Source organism: Oncorhynchus mykiss, chromosome 18 (genome assembly GCF_057628025.1).
Source record: "Oncorhynchus mykiss isolate SJ-2025 chromosome 18, ASM5762802v1, whole genome shotgun sequence".
Lineage (NCBI taxonomy): Eukaryota > Metazoa > Chordata > Actinopteri > Salmoniformes > Salmonidae > Oncorhynchus > Oncorhynchus mykiss.
In genome coordinates this window covers 23,129,354-23,145,540 of record NC_143039.1, presented here as the reverse complement: position 1 = coordinate 23,145,540, position 16,187 = coordinate 23,129,354, and positions in this window count along the sequence as shown.

The following is a 16,187-nucleotide window of genomic DNA, read 5'->3' as shown; positions in this document are numbered from 1 at the left end:
TGCCTTGCTCAAGGGCTCATCGCTAGATTTCTCCCCTAGTCGCCTCGGGGGTTCGAATCAGCGACTTTTCAGTTATTGGCCCAGCACTCTTAACTGCTAGGCTACCTTCCATCTTAAGGAGACAGCCCACTAGAGGGAAGACTGAATGAACATCCACAAAATCCCAGTCTCTTCTCCTTTTAGAATCTCTCCCAGTGTGCTGCCATCCTCTTCTGTTTGAGGGATTGTGTCCCAAATGGCGCCCTGTTCCCTATATAGTGCACTACTTTTGACCAGGGCACATAGGGTCCCATATGTAGTGCACTATATAGGGAATAGGGTGCCAACAGTGTGCCATTTGCGACAGAACCAGGCAGTGTCATGTCCGTCCACAACAGTAGCCTAATCAGTGAAGAGGATGGCAGTCAAACAACTATTATGGGTTAAATGAACAGCTTCTCCAAATGGCTCAGTGATTCATGTTTTTAATGTCCCTCTCTCCCAGTTGCAAATTGCTTTGAATGGGACATGTTAAATGAAATACATTTTTTTCAGATATGGACGATCCAGGGGGGATATTTGTATTTTCTAAACAATGCATAGCATAGCATAGCACTCTGTCATTATTGTGGAAACACAGTCCTGTTTGATAAATAGCATCAAGGTAGTTCTGCTGATGCTGATATTGTTGTTGTTGGGGACATTGGAACTTTTTTTTTGCTCATTCAGCAGTGAGGCCCATGATATTTATGGGCTATAACTTGGACTATAAATGTTATGCTACTATAAACCAAAAAGGATTTGCTCATACAGTTCAGGTCCTTTAGACTAATTGACAGTGTTAAAGGAACTTAAATCAGAACCACAAGGGGTTTCCATTACAACATGCTGCAACATTGTGTAGGTCTATAGTGTGTGTATGGTCCATGATGTACGACCATGACACTCTCAAAAGAAAGCCAGGACTGTCACCAACCACAGCAAAATTCTCCCCTTGCCCCCCCCCCCCACCTACAATCTCCCTCCCTTAACTCCTAACCATGCCTTTATCCCCATTGAACAAATCCAAGCTGCCTCTGCCTCACCTCCCCTCTATATCTGTCTGATGAATGGCTTTCCCCTCCACTGGCTTTAATGGGTTGCTGTGGGCCTGCTGCAGTCCAGACTGGGCCCAGGCTCTGAGGCTCTGAGGCCAACGCTACGTGTCCTCTTATCTGTGCTGCGGAGAATCTAAATGGCTGTTTAGATGATGGATACAGACACATAACCTGAATACTGATAAAGAAAAAACACCCCACATTACCCATTATTACCTTTAGGCCATAGTGTTACAGATGGAAGTTGTCTGTCATGAATCATCTTAAAGTCATGCTGGTCACCACCATGTTTGGTTTTACCATTGGGTGTATCATACTGCATTTGAGGTTGGTTTAAATAATACAATTTTGTATGTGTGTGTATGTGTGTGTGTCCTAGAGGTGCCAGTCCTTAATATACCATAGTGGTATCTTGTTATTTCCTCTATTGGAAATCCAGAGGCTGAGTTGTTACAGACTGTGTATTGGATGATAAATAAAGTGTTGATCAATACGGATGTCACCACAGTGCTGAATAACTGACAACCCAGTCTCACCACAGTGCTGAAAACTGACAACCCAGTCTCACCACAGTGCTGAATAACTGACAACCCAGTCTCACCACAGTGCTGAAAACTGACAACTCAGTCTCACCACAGTGCTGAAAACTGACAACCCAGTCTCACAGCCGTGCTGAATAACTGACAACCCAGTCTCAACACAGTGCTGAATAACTGACAACCCAGTCTCACCACAGTGCTGAATAACTGACAACCCAGTCTCACCACAATGCTGAATAACTTACAACCCAGTCTCACCAGAGTGCTGAAAACTGACAACCCAGTCTCACCACAGTTCTGAATAACTGACAACCCAGTCTCACCACAGTGCTGAATAACTGACAACCCAGTCTCACCACAGTGCTGAATAACTGACAACCCAGTCTCACTACAGTGCTGAATAACTGACAACCCAGTCTCACAGCCGTGCTGAATAACTGACAACCCAGTCTCACAGCCGTGCTGAATAACTGACAACCCAGTCTCACAGCCGTGCTGAAAACTGACAACCCAGTCTCACCACAGTGCTGAATAACTTACAACCCAGTCTCACCACAGTGCTGAATAACTGACAACCCAGTCTCACCACAGTGCTGAATAACTGACAACCCAGTGTAACCACAGTGCTGAATAACTGACAACCCAGTCTCACAGCAGTGCTGAATAACTGACAACCCAGTCTAACCACAGTGCTGAATAACTGACAACCCAGTCTCACAGCAGTGCTGAATAACTGACAACCCAGTCTCACAGCAGTGCTGAATAACTGATAACCCAGTCTAACCACAGTGCTGAATAACTGACAACCCACTCTCATAGCAGTGCTGAATAACTGTCAACCCAGTCTCAAAACAGTGCTGAATAACTGACAACTCAGTCTCATCACTGTGCTGAATAACTGACAACCCAGTCTAACCACAGTGCTGAATAACTGACAACCCAGTCTCACCACAGTGCTGAATAACTGACAACCCAGTCTAACCACAGTGCTGAATAACTGACAACCCACTCTCACAGCAGTGCTGAATAACTGACAACCCAGTCTCACAGCAGTGCTGAATAACTGACAACCCAGTATATCCACAGTGCTGAATAACTGACAACCCACTCTCACAGCAGTGCTGAATAACTGTCAACCCAGTCTCACAGCAGTGCTGAATAACTGACAACTCAGTCTCACCACAGTGGTGAAAAACTGACAACCCAGTCTCACCACAGTTCTGAATAACTGACAACCCAGTCTCACAACAGTGCTGAATAACTGACAACTCAGTCTCACCACAGTGCTGAATAACGGACAACCCAGTCTAACCACAGTGCTGAATAACTGACAACCCAGTCTCACCACAGTGCTGAATAACTGACAACTCAGTCTCACCACTGTGCTGAATAACTGACAACCCAGTCTAACCACTGTGCTGAATAACTGACAACCCAGTCTCACCACAGTGCTGAATAACTGACAACCCAGTCTAACCACAGTGCTGAATAACTGACAACCCAGTCTCACAGCAGTGCTGAATAACTGACAACCCAGTGTAACCACAGTGCTGAATAACTGACAACCCACTCTCACAGCAGTGGTGAATAACTGTCAACCCAGTCTCACGGCAGTGCTGAATAACTGACAACTCAGTCTCACCACAGTGGTGAATAACTGACAACCCAGTCTCACCACAGTTCTGAATAACTGACAACCCAGTCTCACAACAGTGCTGAATAACTGACAACCCAGTCTCACCACAGTGGTGAATAACTGACAACCCAGTCTAACCACAGTGCTGAATAACACAACCCAGTCTCACCACAGTGCTGAATAACTGACAACTCAGTCTAACCACAGTGCTGAATAACTGACAACCCACTCTCATAGCAGTGCTGAATAACTGTCAACCCAGTCTCACAGCAGTGCTGAATAACTGACAACTCAGTCTCACCACAGTGGTGAATAACTGACAACCCAGTCTCACCACAGTTCTGAATAACTGACAACCCAGTCTCACAACAGTGCTGAATAACTGACAACTCAGTCTCACCACTGTGCTGAATAACTGACAACCCAGTCTCACAGCAGTGCTGAATAACTGATAACCCAGTCTAACCACAGTGCTGAATAACTGACAACCCACTCTCACAGCAGTGCTGAATAACTGACAACCCAGTCTCACAGCAGTGCTGAATAACTGATAACCCAGTCTAACCACAGTGCTGAATAACTGACAACCCACTCTCATAGCAGTGCTGAATAACTGTCAACCCAGTCTCACAGCAGTGCTGAATAACTGACAACTCAGTCTAACCACAGTGGTGAATAACTGACAACCCAGTCTCACCACAGTTCTGAATAACTGACAACCCAGTCTCACAACAGTGCTGAATAACTGACAACTCAGTCTCACCACTGTGCTGAATAACTGACAACCCAGTCTAACCACTGTGCTGAATAACTGACAACCCAGTCTCACCACAGTGCTGAATAACTGACAACCCAGTCTCACCACAGTGCTGAATAACTGACAACCCAGTCTCACAGCAGTGCTGAATAACTGACAACCCAGTGTAACCACAGTGCTGAATAACTGACAACCCACTCTCACAGCAGTGGTGAATAACTGTCAACCCAGTCTCACGGCAGTGCTGAATAACTGACAACTCAGTCTCACCACAGTGGTGAATAACTGACAACCCAGTCTCACCACAGTTCTGAATAACTGACAACCCAGTCTCACAACAGTGCTGAATAACTGACAACCCAGTCTCACCACAGTGGTGAATAACTGACAACCCAGTCTAACCACAGTGCTGAATAACACAACCCAGTCTCACCACAGTGCTGAATAACTGACAACTCAGTCTAACCACAGTGCTGAATAACTGACAACCCACTCTCATAGCAGTGCTGAATAACTGTCAACCCAGTCTCACAGCAGTGCTGAATAACTGACAACTCAGTCTCACCACAGTGGTGAATAACTGACAACCCAGTCTCACCACAGTTCTGAATAACTGACAACCCAGTCTCACAACAGTGCTGAATAACTGACAACTCAGTCTCACCACTGTGCTGAATAACTGACAACCCAGTCTAACCACTGTGCTGAATAACTGACAACCCAGTCTCACCACAGTGCTGAATAACTGACAACCCAGTCTCACCACAGTGCTGAATAACTGACAACCCAGTCTCACAGCAGTGCTGAATAACTGACAACCCAGTGTAACCACAGTGCTGAATAACTGACAACCCACTCTCACAGCAGTGGTGAATAACTGTCAACCCAGTCTCACGGCAGTGCTGAATAACTGACAACTCAGTCTCACCACAGTGGTGAATAACTGACAACCCAGTCTCACCACAGTTCTGAATAACTGACAACCCAGTCTCACAACAGTGCTGAATAACTGACAACCCAGTCTCACCACAGTGGTGAATAACTGACAACCCAGTCTAACCACAGTGCTGAATAACACAACCCAGTCTCACCACAGTGCTGAATAACTGACAACTCAGTCTAACCACAGTGCTGAATAACTGACAACCCACTCTCATAGCAGTGCTGAATAACTGTCAACCCAGTCTCACAGCAGTGCTGAATAACTGACAACTCAGTCTCACCACAGTGGTGAATAACTGACAACCCAGTCTCACCACAGTTCTGAATAACTGACAACCCAGTCTCACAACAGTGCTGAATAACTGACAACTCAGTCTCACCACTGTGCTGAATAACTGACAACCCAGTCTAACCACAGTGCTGAATAACTGACAACCCAGTCTCACCACAGTGCTGAATAACTGACAACCCAGTCTAACCACAGTGCTGAATAACTGACAACCCAGTCTCACAGCAGTGCTGAATAACTGACAACCCAGTGTAACCACAGTGCTGAATAACTGACAACCCACTCTCACAGCAGTGCTGAATAACTGTCAACCCAGTCTCACAGCAGTGCTGGATAACTGACAACTCAGTCTCACCACAGTGGTGAATAACTGACAACCCAGTCTCACCACAGTTCTGAATAACTGACAACCCAGTCTCACAACAGTGCTGAATAACTGACAACCCAGTCTCACCACAGTGCTGAATAACTGACAACTCAGTCTCACCACAGTGGTGAATAACTGACAACCCAGTCTCACCACAGTTCTGAATAACTGACAACCCAGTCTCACAACAGTGCTGAATAACTGACAACCCAGTCTCACCACAGTGGTGAATAACTGACAACCCAGTGTAACCACAGTGCTGAATAACTGACAACCCACTCTCACAGCAGTGGTGAATAACTGTCAACCCAGTCTCACGGCAGTGCTGAATAACTGACAACTCAGTCTCACCACAGTGGTGAATAACTGACAACCCAGTCTCACCACAGTTCTGAATAACTGACAACCCAGTCTCACAACAGTGCTGAATAACTGACAACCCAGTCTCACCACAGTGGTGAATAACTGACAACCCAGTCTCACCACAGTTCTGAATAACTGACAACCCAGTCTCACTACAGTGCTGAATAACTGACAACCCAGTCTCACAGCCGTGCTGAATAACTGACAACCCAGTCTCACAGCCGTGCTGAAAACTCACAACCCAGTCTCACCACAGTGCTGAATAACTTACAACCCAGTCTCACCACAGTGCTGAATAACTGACAACCCAGTCTCACCACAGTGCTGAATAACTGACAACCCAGTGTAACCACAGTGCTGAATAACTGACAACCCAGTCTCACAGCAGTGCTGAATAACTGACAACCCAGTCTAACCACAGTGCTGAATAACTGACAACCCAGTCTCACAGCAGTGCTGAATAACTGACAACCCAGTCTCACAGCAGTGCTGAATAACTGATAACCCAGTCTAACCACAGTGCTGAATAACTGACAACCCACTCTCATAGCAGTGCTGAATAACTGTCAACCCAGTCTCAAAACAGTGCTGAATAACTGACAACTCAGTCTCACCACTGTGCTGAATAACTGACAACCCAGTCTAACCACAGTGCTGAATAACTGACAACCCAGTCTCACCACAGTGCTGAATAACTGACAACCCAGTCTAACCACAGTGCTGAATAACTGACAACCCACTCTCACAGCAGTGCTGAATAACTGACAACCCAGTCTCACAGCAGTGCTGAATAACTGACAACCCAGTATATCCACAGTGCTGAATAACTGACAACCCACTCTCACAGCAGTGCTGAATAACTGTCAACCCAGTCTCACAGCAGTGCTGAATAACTGACAACTCAGTCTCACCACAGTGGTGAAAAACTGACAACCCAGTCTCACCACAGTTCTGAATAACTGACAACCCAGTCTCACAACAGTGCTGAATAACTGACAACTCAGTCTCACCACAGTGCTGAATAACGGACAACCCAGTCTAACCACAGTGCTGAATAACTGACAACCCAGTCTCACCACAGTGCTGAATAACTGACAACTCAGTCTCACCACTGTGCTGAATAACTGACAACCCAGTCTAACCACTGTGCTGAATAACTGACAACCCAGTCTCACCACAGTGCTGAATAACTGACAACCCAGTCTAACCACAGTGCTGAATAACTGACAACCCAGTCTCACAGCAGTGCTGAATAACTGACAACCCAGTGTAACCACAGTGCTGAATAACTGACAACCCACTCTCACAGCAGTGGTGAATAACTGTCAACCCAGTCTCACGGCAGTGCTGAATAACTGACAACTCAGTCTCACCACAGTGGTGAATAACTGACAACCCAGTCTCACCACAGTTCTGAATAACTGACAACCCAGTCTCACAACAGTGCTGAATAACTGACAACCCAGTCTCACCACAGTGGTGAATAACTGACAACCCAGTCTAACCACAGTGCTGAATAACACAACCCAGTCTCACCACAGTGCTGAATAACTGACAACTCAGTCTAACCACAGTGCTGAATAACTGACAACCCACTCTCATAGCAGTGCTGAATAACTGTCAACCCAGTCTCACAGCAGTGCTGAATAACTGACAACTCAGTCTCACCACAGTGGTGAATAACTGACAACCCAGTCTCACCACAGTTCTGAATAACTGACAACCCAGTCTCACAACAGTGCTGAATAACTGACAACTCAGTCTCACCACTGTGCTGAATAACTGACAACCCAGTCTCACAGCAGTGCTGAATAACTGATAACCCAGTCTAACCACAGTGCTGAATAACTGACAACCCACTCTCACAGCAGTGCTGAATAACTGACAACCCAGTCTCACAGCAGTGCTGAATAACTGATAACCCAGTCTAACCACAGTGCTGAATAACTGACAACCCACTCTCATAGCAGTGCTGAATAACTGTCAACCCAGTCTCACAGCAGTGCTGAATAACTGACAACTCAGTCTAACCACAGTGGTGAATAACTGACAACCCAGTCTCACCACAGTTCTGAATAACTGACAACCCAGTCTCACAACAGTGCTGAATAACTGACAACTCAGTCTCACCACTGTGCTGAATAACTGACAACCCAGTCTAACCACTGTGCTGAATAACTGACAACCCAGTCTCACCACAGTGCTGAATAACTGACAACCCAGTCTAACCACAGTGCTGAATAACTGACAACCCAGTCTCACAGCAGTGCTGAATAACTGACAACCCAGTGTAACCACAGTGCTGAATAACTGACAACCCACTCTCACAGCAGTGGTGAATAACTGTCAACCCAGTCTCACGGCAGTGCTGAATAACTGACAACTCAGTCTCACCACAGTGGTGAATAACTGACAACCCAGTCTCACCACAGTTCTGAATAACTGACAACCCAGTCTCACAACAGTGCTGAATAACTGACAACCCAGTCTCACCACAGTGGTGAATAACTGACAACCCAGTCTAACCACAGTGCTGAATAACACAACCCAGTCTCACCACAGTGCTGAATAACTGACAACTCAGTCTAACCACAGTGCTGAATAACTGACAACCCACTCTCATAGCAGTGCTGAATAACTGTCAACCCAGTCTCACAGCAGTGCTGAATAACTGACAACTCAGTCTCACCACAGTGGTGAATAACTGACAACCCAGTCTCACCACAGTTCTGAATAACTGACAACCCAGTCTCACAACAGTGCTGAATAACTGACAACTCAGTCTCACCACTGTGCTGAATAACTGACAACCCAGTCTAACCACAGTGCTGAATAACTGACAACCCAGTCTCACCACAGTGCTGAATAACTGACAACCCAGTCTAACCACAGTGCTGAATAACTGACAACCCAGTCTCACAGCAGTGCTGAATAACTGACAACCCAGTGTAACCACAGTGCTGAATAACTGACAACCCACTCTCACAGCAGTGCTGAATAACTGTCAACCCAGTCTCACAGCAGTGCTGGATAACTGACAACTCAGTCTCACCACAGTGGTGAATAACTGACAACCCAGTCTCACCACAGTTCTGAATAACTGACAACCCAGTCTCACAACAGTGCTGAATAACTGACAACTCAGTCTCACCACTGTGCTGAATAACTGACAACCCAGTCTAACCACTGTGCTGAATAACTGACAACCCACTCTCACAGCAGTGCTGAATAACTGACAACCCAGTCTCACAGCAGTGCTGAATAACTGATAACCCAGTCTAACCACAGTGCTGAATAACTGACAACCCACTCTCATAGCAGTGCTGAATAACTGTCAACCCAGTCTCACAGCAGTGCTGAATAACTGACAACCCAGTCTCACCACAGTGGTGAATAACTGACAACCCAGTCTAACCACAGTGCTGAATAACACAACCCAGTCTCACCACAGTGCTGAATAACTGACAACTCAGTCTAACCACAGTGCTGAATAACTGACAACCCACTCTCATAGCAGTGCTGAATAACTGTCAACCCAGTCTCACAGCAGTGCTGAATAACTGACAACTCAGTCTCACCACAGTGGTGAATAACTGACAACCCAGTCTCACCACAGTTCTGAATAACTGACAACCCAGTCTCACAACAGTGCTGAATAACTGACAACTCAGTCTCACCACTGTGCTGAATAACTGACAACCCAGTCTAACCACAGTGCTGAATAACTGACAACCCAGTCTCACCACAGTGCTGAATAACTGACAACCCAGTCTAACCACAGTGCTGAATAACTGACAACCCAGTCTCACAGCAGTGCTGAATAACTGACAACCCAGTGTAACCACAGTGCTGAATAACTGACAACCCACTCTCACAGCAGTGCTGAATAACTGTCAACCCAGTCTCACAGCAGTGCTGGATAACTGACAACTCAGTCTCACCACAGTGGTGAATAACTGACAACCCAGTCTCACCACAGTTCTGAATAACTGACAACCCAGTCTCACAACAGTGCTGAATAACTGACAACCCAGTCTCACCACAGTGCTGAATAACTGACAACTCAGTCTCACCACAGTGGTGAATAACTGACAACCCAGTCTCACCACAGTTCTGAATAACTGACAACCCAGTCTCACAACAGTGCTGAATAACTGACAACCCAGTCTCACCACAGTGGTGAATAACTGACAACCCAGTGTAACCACAGTGCTGAATAACTGACAACCCACTCTCACAGCAGTGGTGAATAACTGTCAACCCAGTCTCACGGCAGTGCTGAATAACTGACAACTCAGTCTCACCACAGTGGTGAATAACTGACAACCCAGTCTCACCACAGTTCTGAATAACTGACAACCCAGTCTCACAACAGTGCTGAATAACTGACAACCCAGTCTCACCACAGTGGTGAATAACTGACAACCCAGTCTAACCACAGTGCTGAATAACACAACCCAGTCTCACCACAGTGCTGAATAACTGACAACTCAGTCTAACCACAGTGCTGAATAACTGACAACCCACTCTCATAGCAGTGCTGAATAACTGACAACCCAGTCTCACAACAGTGCTGAATAACTGACAACTCAGTCTCACCACTGTGCTGAATAACTGACAACCCAGTCTAACCACAGTGCTGAATAACTGACAACCTAGTCTCACCACAGTGCTGAATAACTGACAACCCAGTCTAACCACAGTGCTGAATAACTGACAACCCAGTCTCACAGCAGTGCTGAATAACTGACAACCCAGTGTAACCACAGTGCTGAATAACTGACAACCCACTCTCACAGCAGTGCTGAATAACTGTCAACCCAGTCTCACAGCAGTGCTGGATAACTGACAACTCAGTCTCACCACAGTGGTGAATAACTGACAACCCAGTCTCACCACAGTTCTGAATAACTGACAACCCAGTCTCACAACAGTGCTGAATAACTGACAACCCAGTCTCACCACAGTGCTTAATAACTGACAACTCAATCTCACCACAGTGGTGAATAACTGACAACCCAGTCTCACCACAGTTCTGAATAACTGACAACCCAGTCTCACAACAGTGCTGAATAACTGACAACCCAGTCTCACCACAGTGGTGAATAACTGACAACCCAGTCTAACCACAGTGCTGAATAACACAACCCAGTCTCACCACAGTGCTGAATAACTGACAACCTAGTCTCACCACAGTGGTGAATAACTGACAACCCAGTCTAACCACAGTGCTGAATAACACAACCCAGTCTCACCACAGTGCTGAATAACTGACAACCCAGTCTCTCATTAGGAGGGGAACTAAAAAGTCAGTTGTCCTTTATCAGATCAGAGCCGATGCAAATCTCATTTGACATTTTAGATGTTGATTATTCCTATCTGTTGATGTGCGTTGAAGTGAGTCATACTGGGGGAATGGAATGGTAATGAACGCTGTCTTATCGACATATTAATGGATTGAATACGACATGAGTTGATTGGTGGTTCTAGAAAACTGAAATGTACATTTTAGATTCATCCATCTGTCAAACGTTGGCAGACTTTTCAAATAAGTGTTTGAGTGAACACCTAACCGTTCATACAACTTATTATCAGAAGTTTATGGAACAAATATGTTAAAAAGACAGAAATAAAAAGAGCTGGAAAGACAGAGGGATTGGGCTGTTTTGGTCTCTCTGGACTGGGTCCTGTCACCACTTAAGACCAATGAACACTGCTCCTCACCTCTCTGGGCAGGAAAGTCATCCAATCAAAACAAGGTCCACTTTTACTCAAGTGGGAGAGAGAACAGATTTGAATCTTGGCGAGGATTGAACCCGTCACAGTGATCCGTGAAGGTGAGGCGTTATGGAATAACTCTGACTGATGAAGATGAGAGAGAAAGAGAGAGAGAGAGAGAGAGAGACAGGGACAGGGACAGAGAGAGAAATATAGATAGACTAGAGAGAAAAAGAGAGACAGAGAGAGAGAAAGAGAAAGAGAGACAGAGAGAGAGAGAGAGAGAAAGAGAAAGAGAAAGAGAACGAGAAAGAGAACGAGAGACAGAGAGAGAGAGAGAGAGACAGGGTCAGAGAAATAGAGAAAGAAATAGATAAGACAAGAGACAGGACGGGATACAGAGACAAAGACAGAGATGAAGAGATAAAGAGAGAGAGAGAAAGACAGAGCGTGAGAGAAAGAGAGAGTGAGCGAGAGAGAGAAGGTCAAGTTATCAGTGTAGGAGCGTAGTGCCGGTGTGAACACAGACCAGTTAAAGGTCAGGATCGCTTGTTGCTGTCAGTTGTCTGGGAATGTGTCTGCGATATGAGACAAGCATTTGTGACACATTGTCAGGGAGATGCACCCTAACAAACCTGGACAGGGTGTACAGGCCTCAGTCAATGCTAAATTAAACCAACACTCAGTCTGACAATATACTGTGTCTTACATTTGAGTCATTTAGCAGACGCTGTTATCCAGAGCAACTTACAGGAGCAATTAGGGTTAAGGTGCCTTGCTCAAGTGCACAGATGCACAGATGTTTCACTTAGTCAGCGCAGGGATTTGAACCAGCAACCTTTCGTTCACTGGCCCAACACGCTTAACCGCTAGGGTTTACTGTAACCTTGTGAAAAGTCCCAGACCGTCATCTCAAATGAGGTAAGCATACTGTAACACATCTGTGCTAAGAAACTCTTAACCTACCAGAGAACGAGAGAGCCGGCTTGTGGATGAGATGAAGAACCACTGGCTGTGAATAACTACAGGGGAGAGCGCTCTGAAAGCATTCCACTTTCCCTCCACTCCCCTCCTGTTCTCCAGGTGACAGGAGAGGAGGAGTATAGGAGGAGTCATTTAATTAAATGAGTAACCTTATGGTGGTGTATGAACTGTGACCACAATAGTTCATAAGGAGTGGACTGTGTGTGAACCTTGCTTCTCATAGCAGAGGTCAGAGGTCAGCCTCAGAGGTGACTTCATTCACAGACGCTGCCCAGAGAGAACCATTCGCCTCCCAAAGTAACGCAGAACTAGAGGTGACAGATTATGAAAAGCAAATGTATTTCTTGTCTTTGTGAACTATTTTTAAATGCCCAAAACAGGGGAATTTGAAGGACGTGCACAAATTAAGCTTATCTGAACATAAGTCCACAACGGGTAGGACAAGCAGAAAATCAGGTTGGTCACAGCTGTCAGACCAAATAGATATGACAAGCATTACTTTTTTTTGCACAAAAGCATCATTGACTTTCCAGGCCACTTTTGCACCTGCTCTGGTGTAGCAATGAAAGTACTGTAGAACTTTCCTTGTGTTGAAAACATGTATCCCTGATGAAGCCTGATGAAGACCTTTGGACAAACAATGGGAGCATTCAGCAGTGTGTGGTTATCTATGACTTATTTCCTGCTTTTTATTTAACTAGGCAAGTCAGTTAAGAACAAATTCGTATTTACAATGACAGCCTACCCCGGCCAAACCCTCCCCTAATCCGGACGACGCTGGGCCAATTGTGCATCACATTATGGGACTCCCGTTCACAGCCGGTCGTGATACTGCCCGGGATCGAACCCGGGTCTGTAGTGACGCAGCTAGCACTGCGATGCAGTACCTTAGACTGCTGCGCCACTCAGGATCCCGTATGCATGTACTCATGGGACCAGCCTGTTTCCACTCAGGGCTTATTCCACTTCTATGAAGTCGAGAGGTCAATCCCTGACAAATAAATCCACATTTTCAAAATCAGCCAGGAGTCACAGTTGGCTGACAACGTCACGAAAATGATGTGCATACAGCAATGAGGCAGAAGGCCGTGTGGTCAGATAGCTGTAGCAACAATGACAAGAAGCTGCCATGTAGGGAATCGATGAGGACAGGGAGTACTTCTCAATGTTCCCCTAATCTCAGAGGAATGGGTAGTGATACACAGTGGTGAGAACTATGGAGAAGGATACAACTCACCTACTGTTTGTGTGTATGTATGTGCGTAGGATATCTACTGTTTGTGTGTATGTATGTGCGTAGGATATCTACTGTTTGTGTGTATGTATGTGCGTAGGATATCTACTGTTTGTGTGCATGTATGTGCGTAATTAAGGGGCATGGTATAACATGGATGTCTTTGTATTCTTGACTTTTGAACGTTCTCTGAATAAACTGTACTAACCTTTTGCATAAGCAGAGTTTCACTAATCACTAATTGATGTTGTTAAATTAGTTTCTTCTCACTTTTGTTTATTATTTATTTCACTTGCTCTAGCAATGTAAACAGACGTTTCCCATGCCAATAAAGCCCCTTCGAATTGAACTGAGAGAGAGAGAGAGACAGAGACAGGAAGACAGAGGGACAGAGAGAGATGGGGGCAGGGGGGGGGGGGGCTTAGGTGCGTTCAACAAGGGAAATAGTTTGGCGAAAGCTGGCTAACATTAGCTAACATATTCCATTTGTTTTGTGCTAGCCGCGACCGTCAGAGAAGGTAGTGTGCAGCGAACGTAGGTGTCAGTTTCAGGTCTAAACTGCTGCCAAAAAGAATCAAGTGGCTATGTAGACTTTCTACTACATTTAGAAGTCATTTCCAGTTTGAATATAGACTCTAAAAAGCCACAGTAATCCTTAAAAAAAAGTATCTGTGTGATGTTTCACTGGAACATATTGGAATGTTCATGAAATTGTTACCCTGGCAACACGTTTGCGCGCAAACAAAAGCCTTGTTGGACGCGCCTCTAGTCACTTGTAGTTCTGTACCAGATATTGAAGATGTTGGGTTGCCATGACATCAGAGAAAATCTAGAATATTCACTGTCATTATTTACTGGCCTGGTTTAGGTGATGGACAATAGAGTAAAGCCTGCATCACAACATGTCCCTTTTACCATCTGTCATGTGTGTACAGACCCATATGGTTGACTGTTGATAGACTGGTTGTGAATGATGTACTAAACCTGAAATAGGTTCAACAAAGGTGAAATAGCTTGCTTCTATTATAATGATAGCATACTGACTCTGCTCTCCCTGTGGAATCCGTCCTCTGCTCTCTCCTAGGGGTCTATCCACTATCCAGTGTCTTAAGGAAATGGAGAGACATCATGGCCAGGTTGAAATATGGACCTGATGGCAATAAGAGACAGATCATTAGATCCCCAGTGATAAGTGGCTCTGTACTGCTTCAGGCTACTGCTTCAGGGTCTAGTTGTGTAAGTAGCTGTGCAATAAGCCTCCATATCTCTCTGCCTACACTCTTTAAAAAAAAAGGTGCTATCTAGAACCTAAAAAAAGGTTCTGCAGCTGTCCCCATAGGAGAACCCTTTGAAGAACCCTTTTTAGTTCCAGGTAGAACCTTTTTGAGCTCCATGTAGATCCCTTTACACAGAGGCTTCTACACGGAACCCAAAATAGTTCTACATGGAACCAAAAAGAGTTATCCTATGGGGACAGCCGAACAACCCTTCTGGAACCCTTTTTTCTAAGAGTACTCAAGTAAGTCTCTGACCTTTACCTGTGTGCACTGCACACCCTTTGCAATGTGTAGTCTGCCAAGTTCATCTACATTCATGAAAGCAAGGATGTTGATGGAAATCCTCATTGCTTGCCAGTGAATGAAGCAACAATCAATGGACACATTTTTATTTTTTTATTTTAGGACCCAGGGCTAGTGGCAATAATTTGAGTGCAACAGAACTTGAATAAAATAAACGTCTCACGTCCTCATTGTGGCGTTGTGGTATTCCGTGCTCTGCGCCGCTAGCCTGCTACCTAAATGAACACGGTCTTGGTGTTTTCCATTCAGTGAAGGTTATTGCTCATATGGGTGTGAATGTGGAATTGGGAGTGGCTGTTCTGGAGTGAATTAGAGACACTGCACAATCTTTCAGAGGCGAGCCAGACAAAGCTGGAATTCACTGTAAGGAGAAATGATCCCACCTTTCTCTGTGATTTAGCTCGGGCAACCAGATGAAATGCATATCTTAAATCATGCACGTCGGCTGCAATGGAGATAATATTTTTGAGAACACACCTTGAACTCTCCTGATCTACTGTTGATATCGTTGTGCTAGAAACCTGCAGATTTATGATACATCTCTACACAGCTAACACTTAGTTTATCTCAATTGACACATTCTTAAAGCCATTTTACACCAAGGTGCAGCCCTTTATCAATGTCGACGTATGACACTCAGTATTCAGAAAGGGTCTTCAAAATCAATATATCATCTTTTTACTCTCTCCTTAGCAAAAGTTC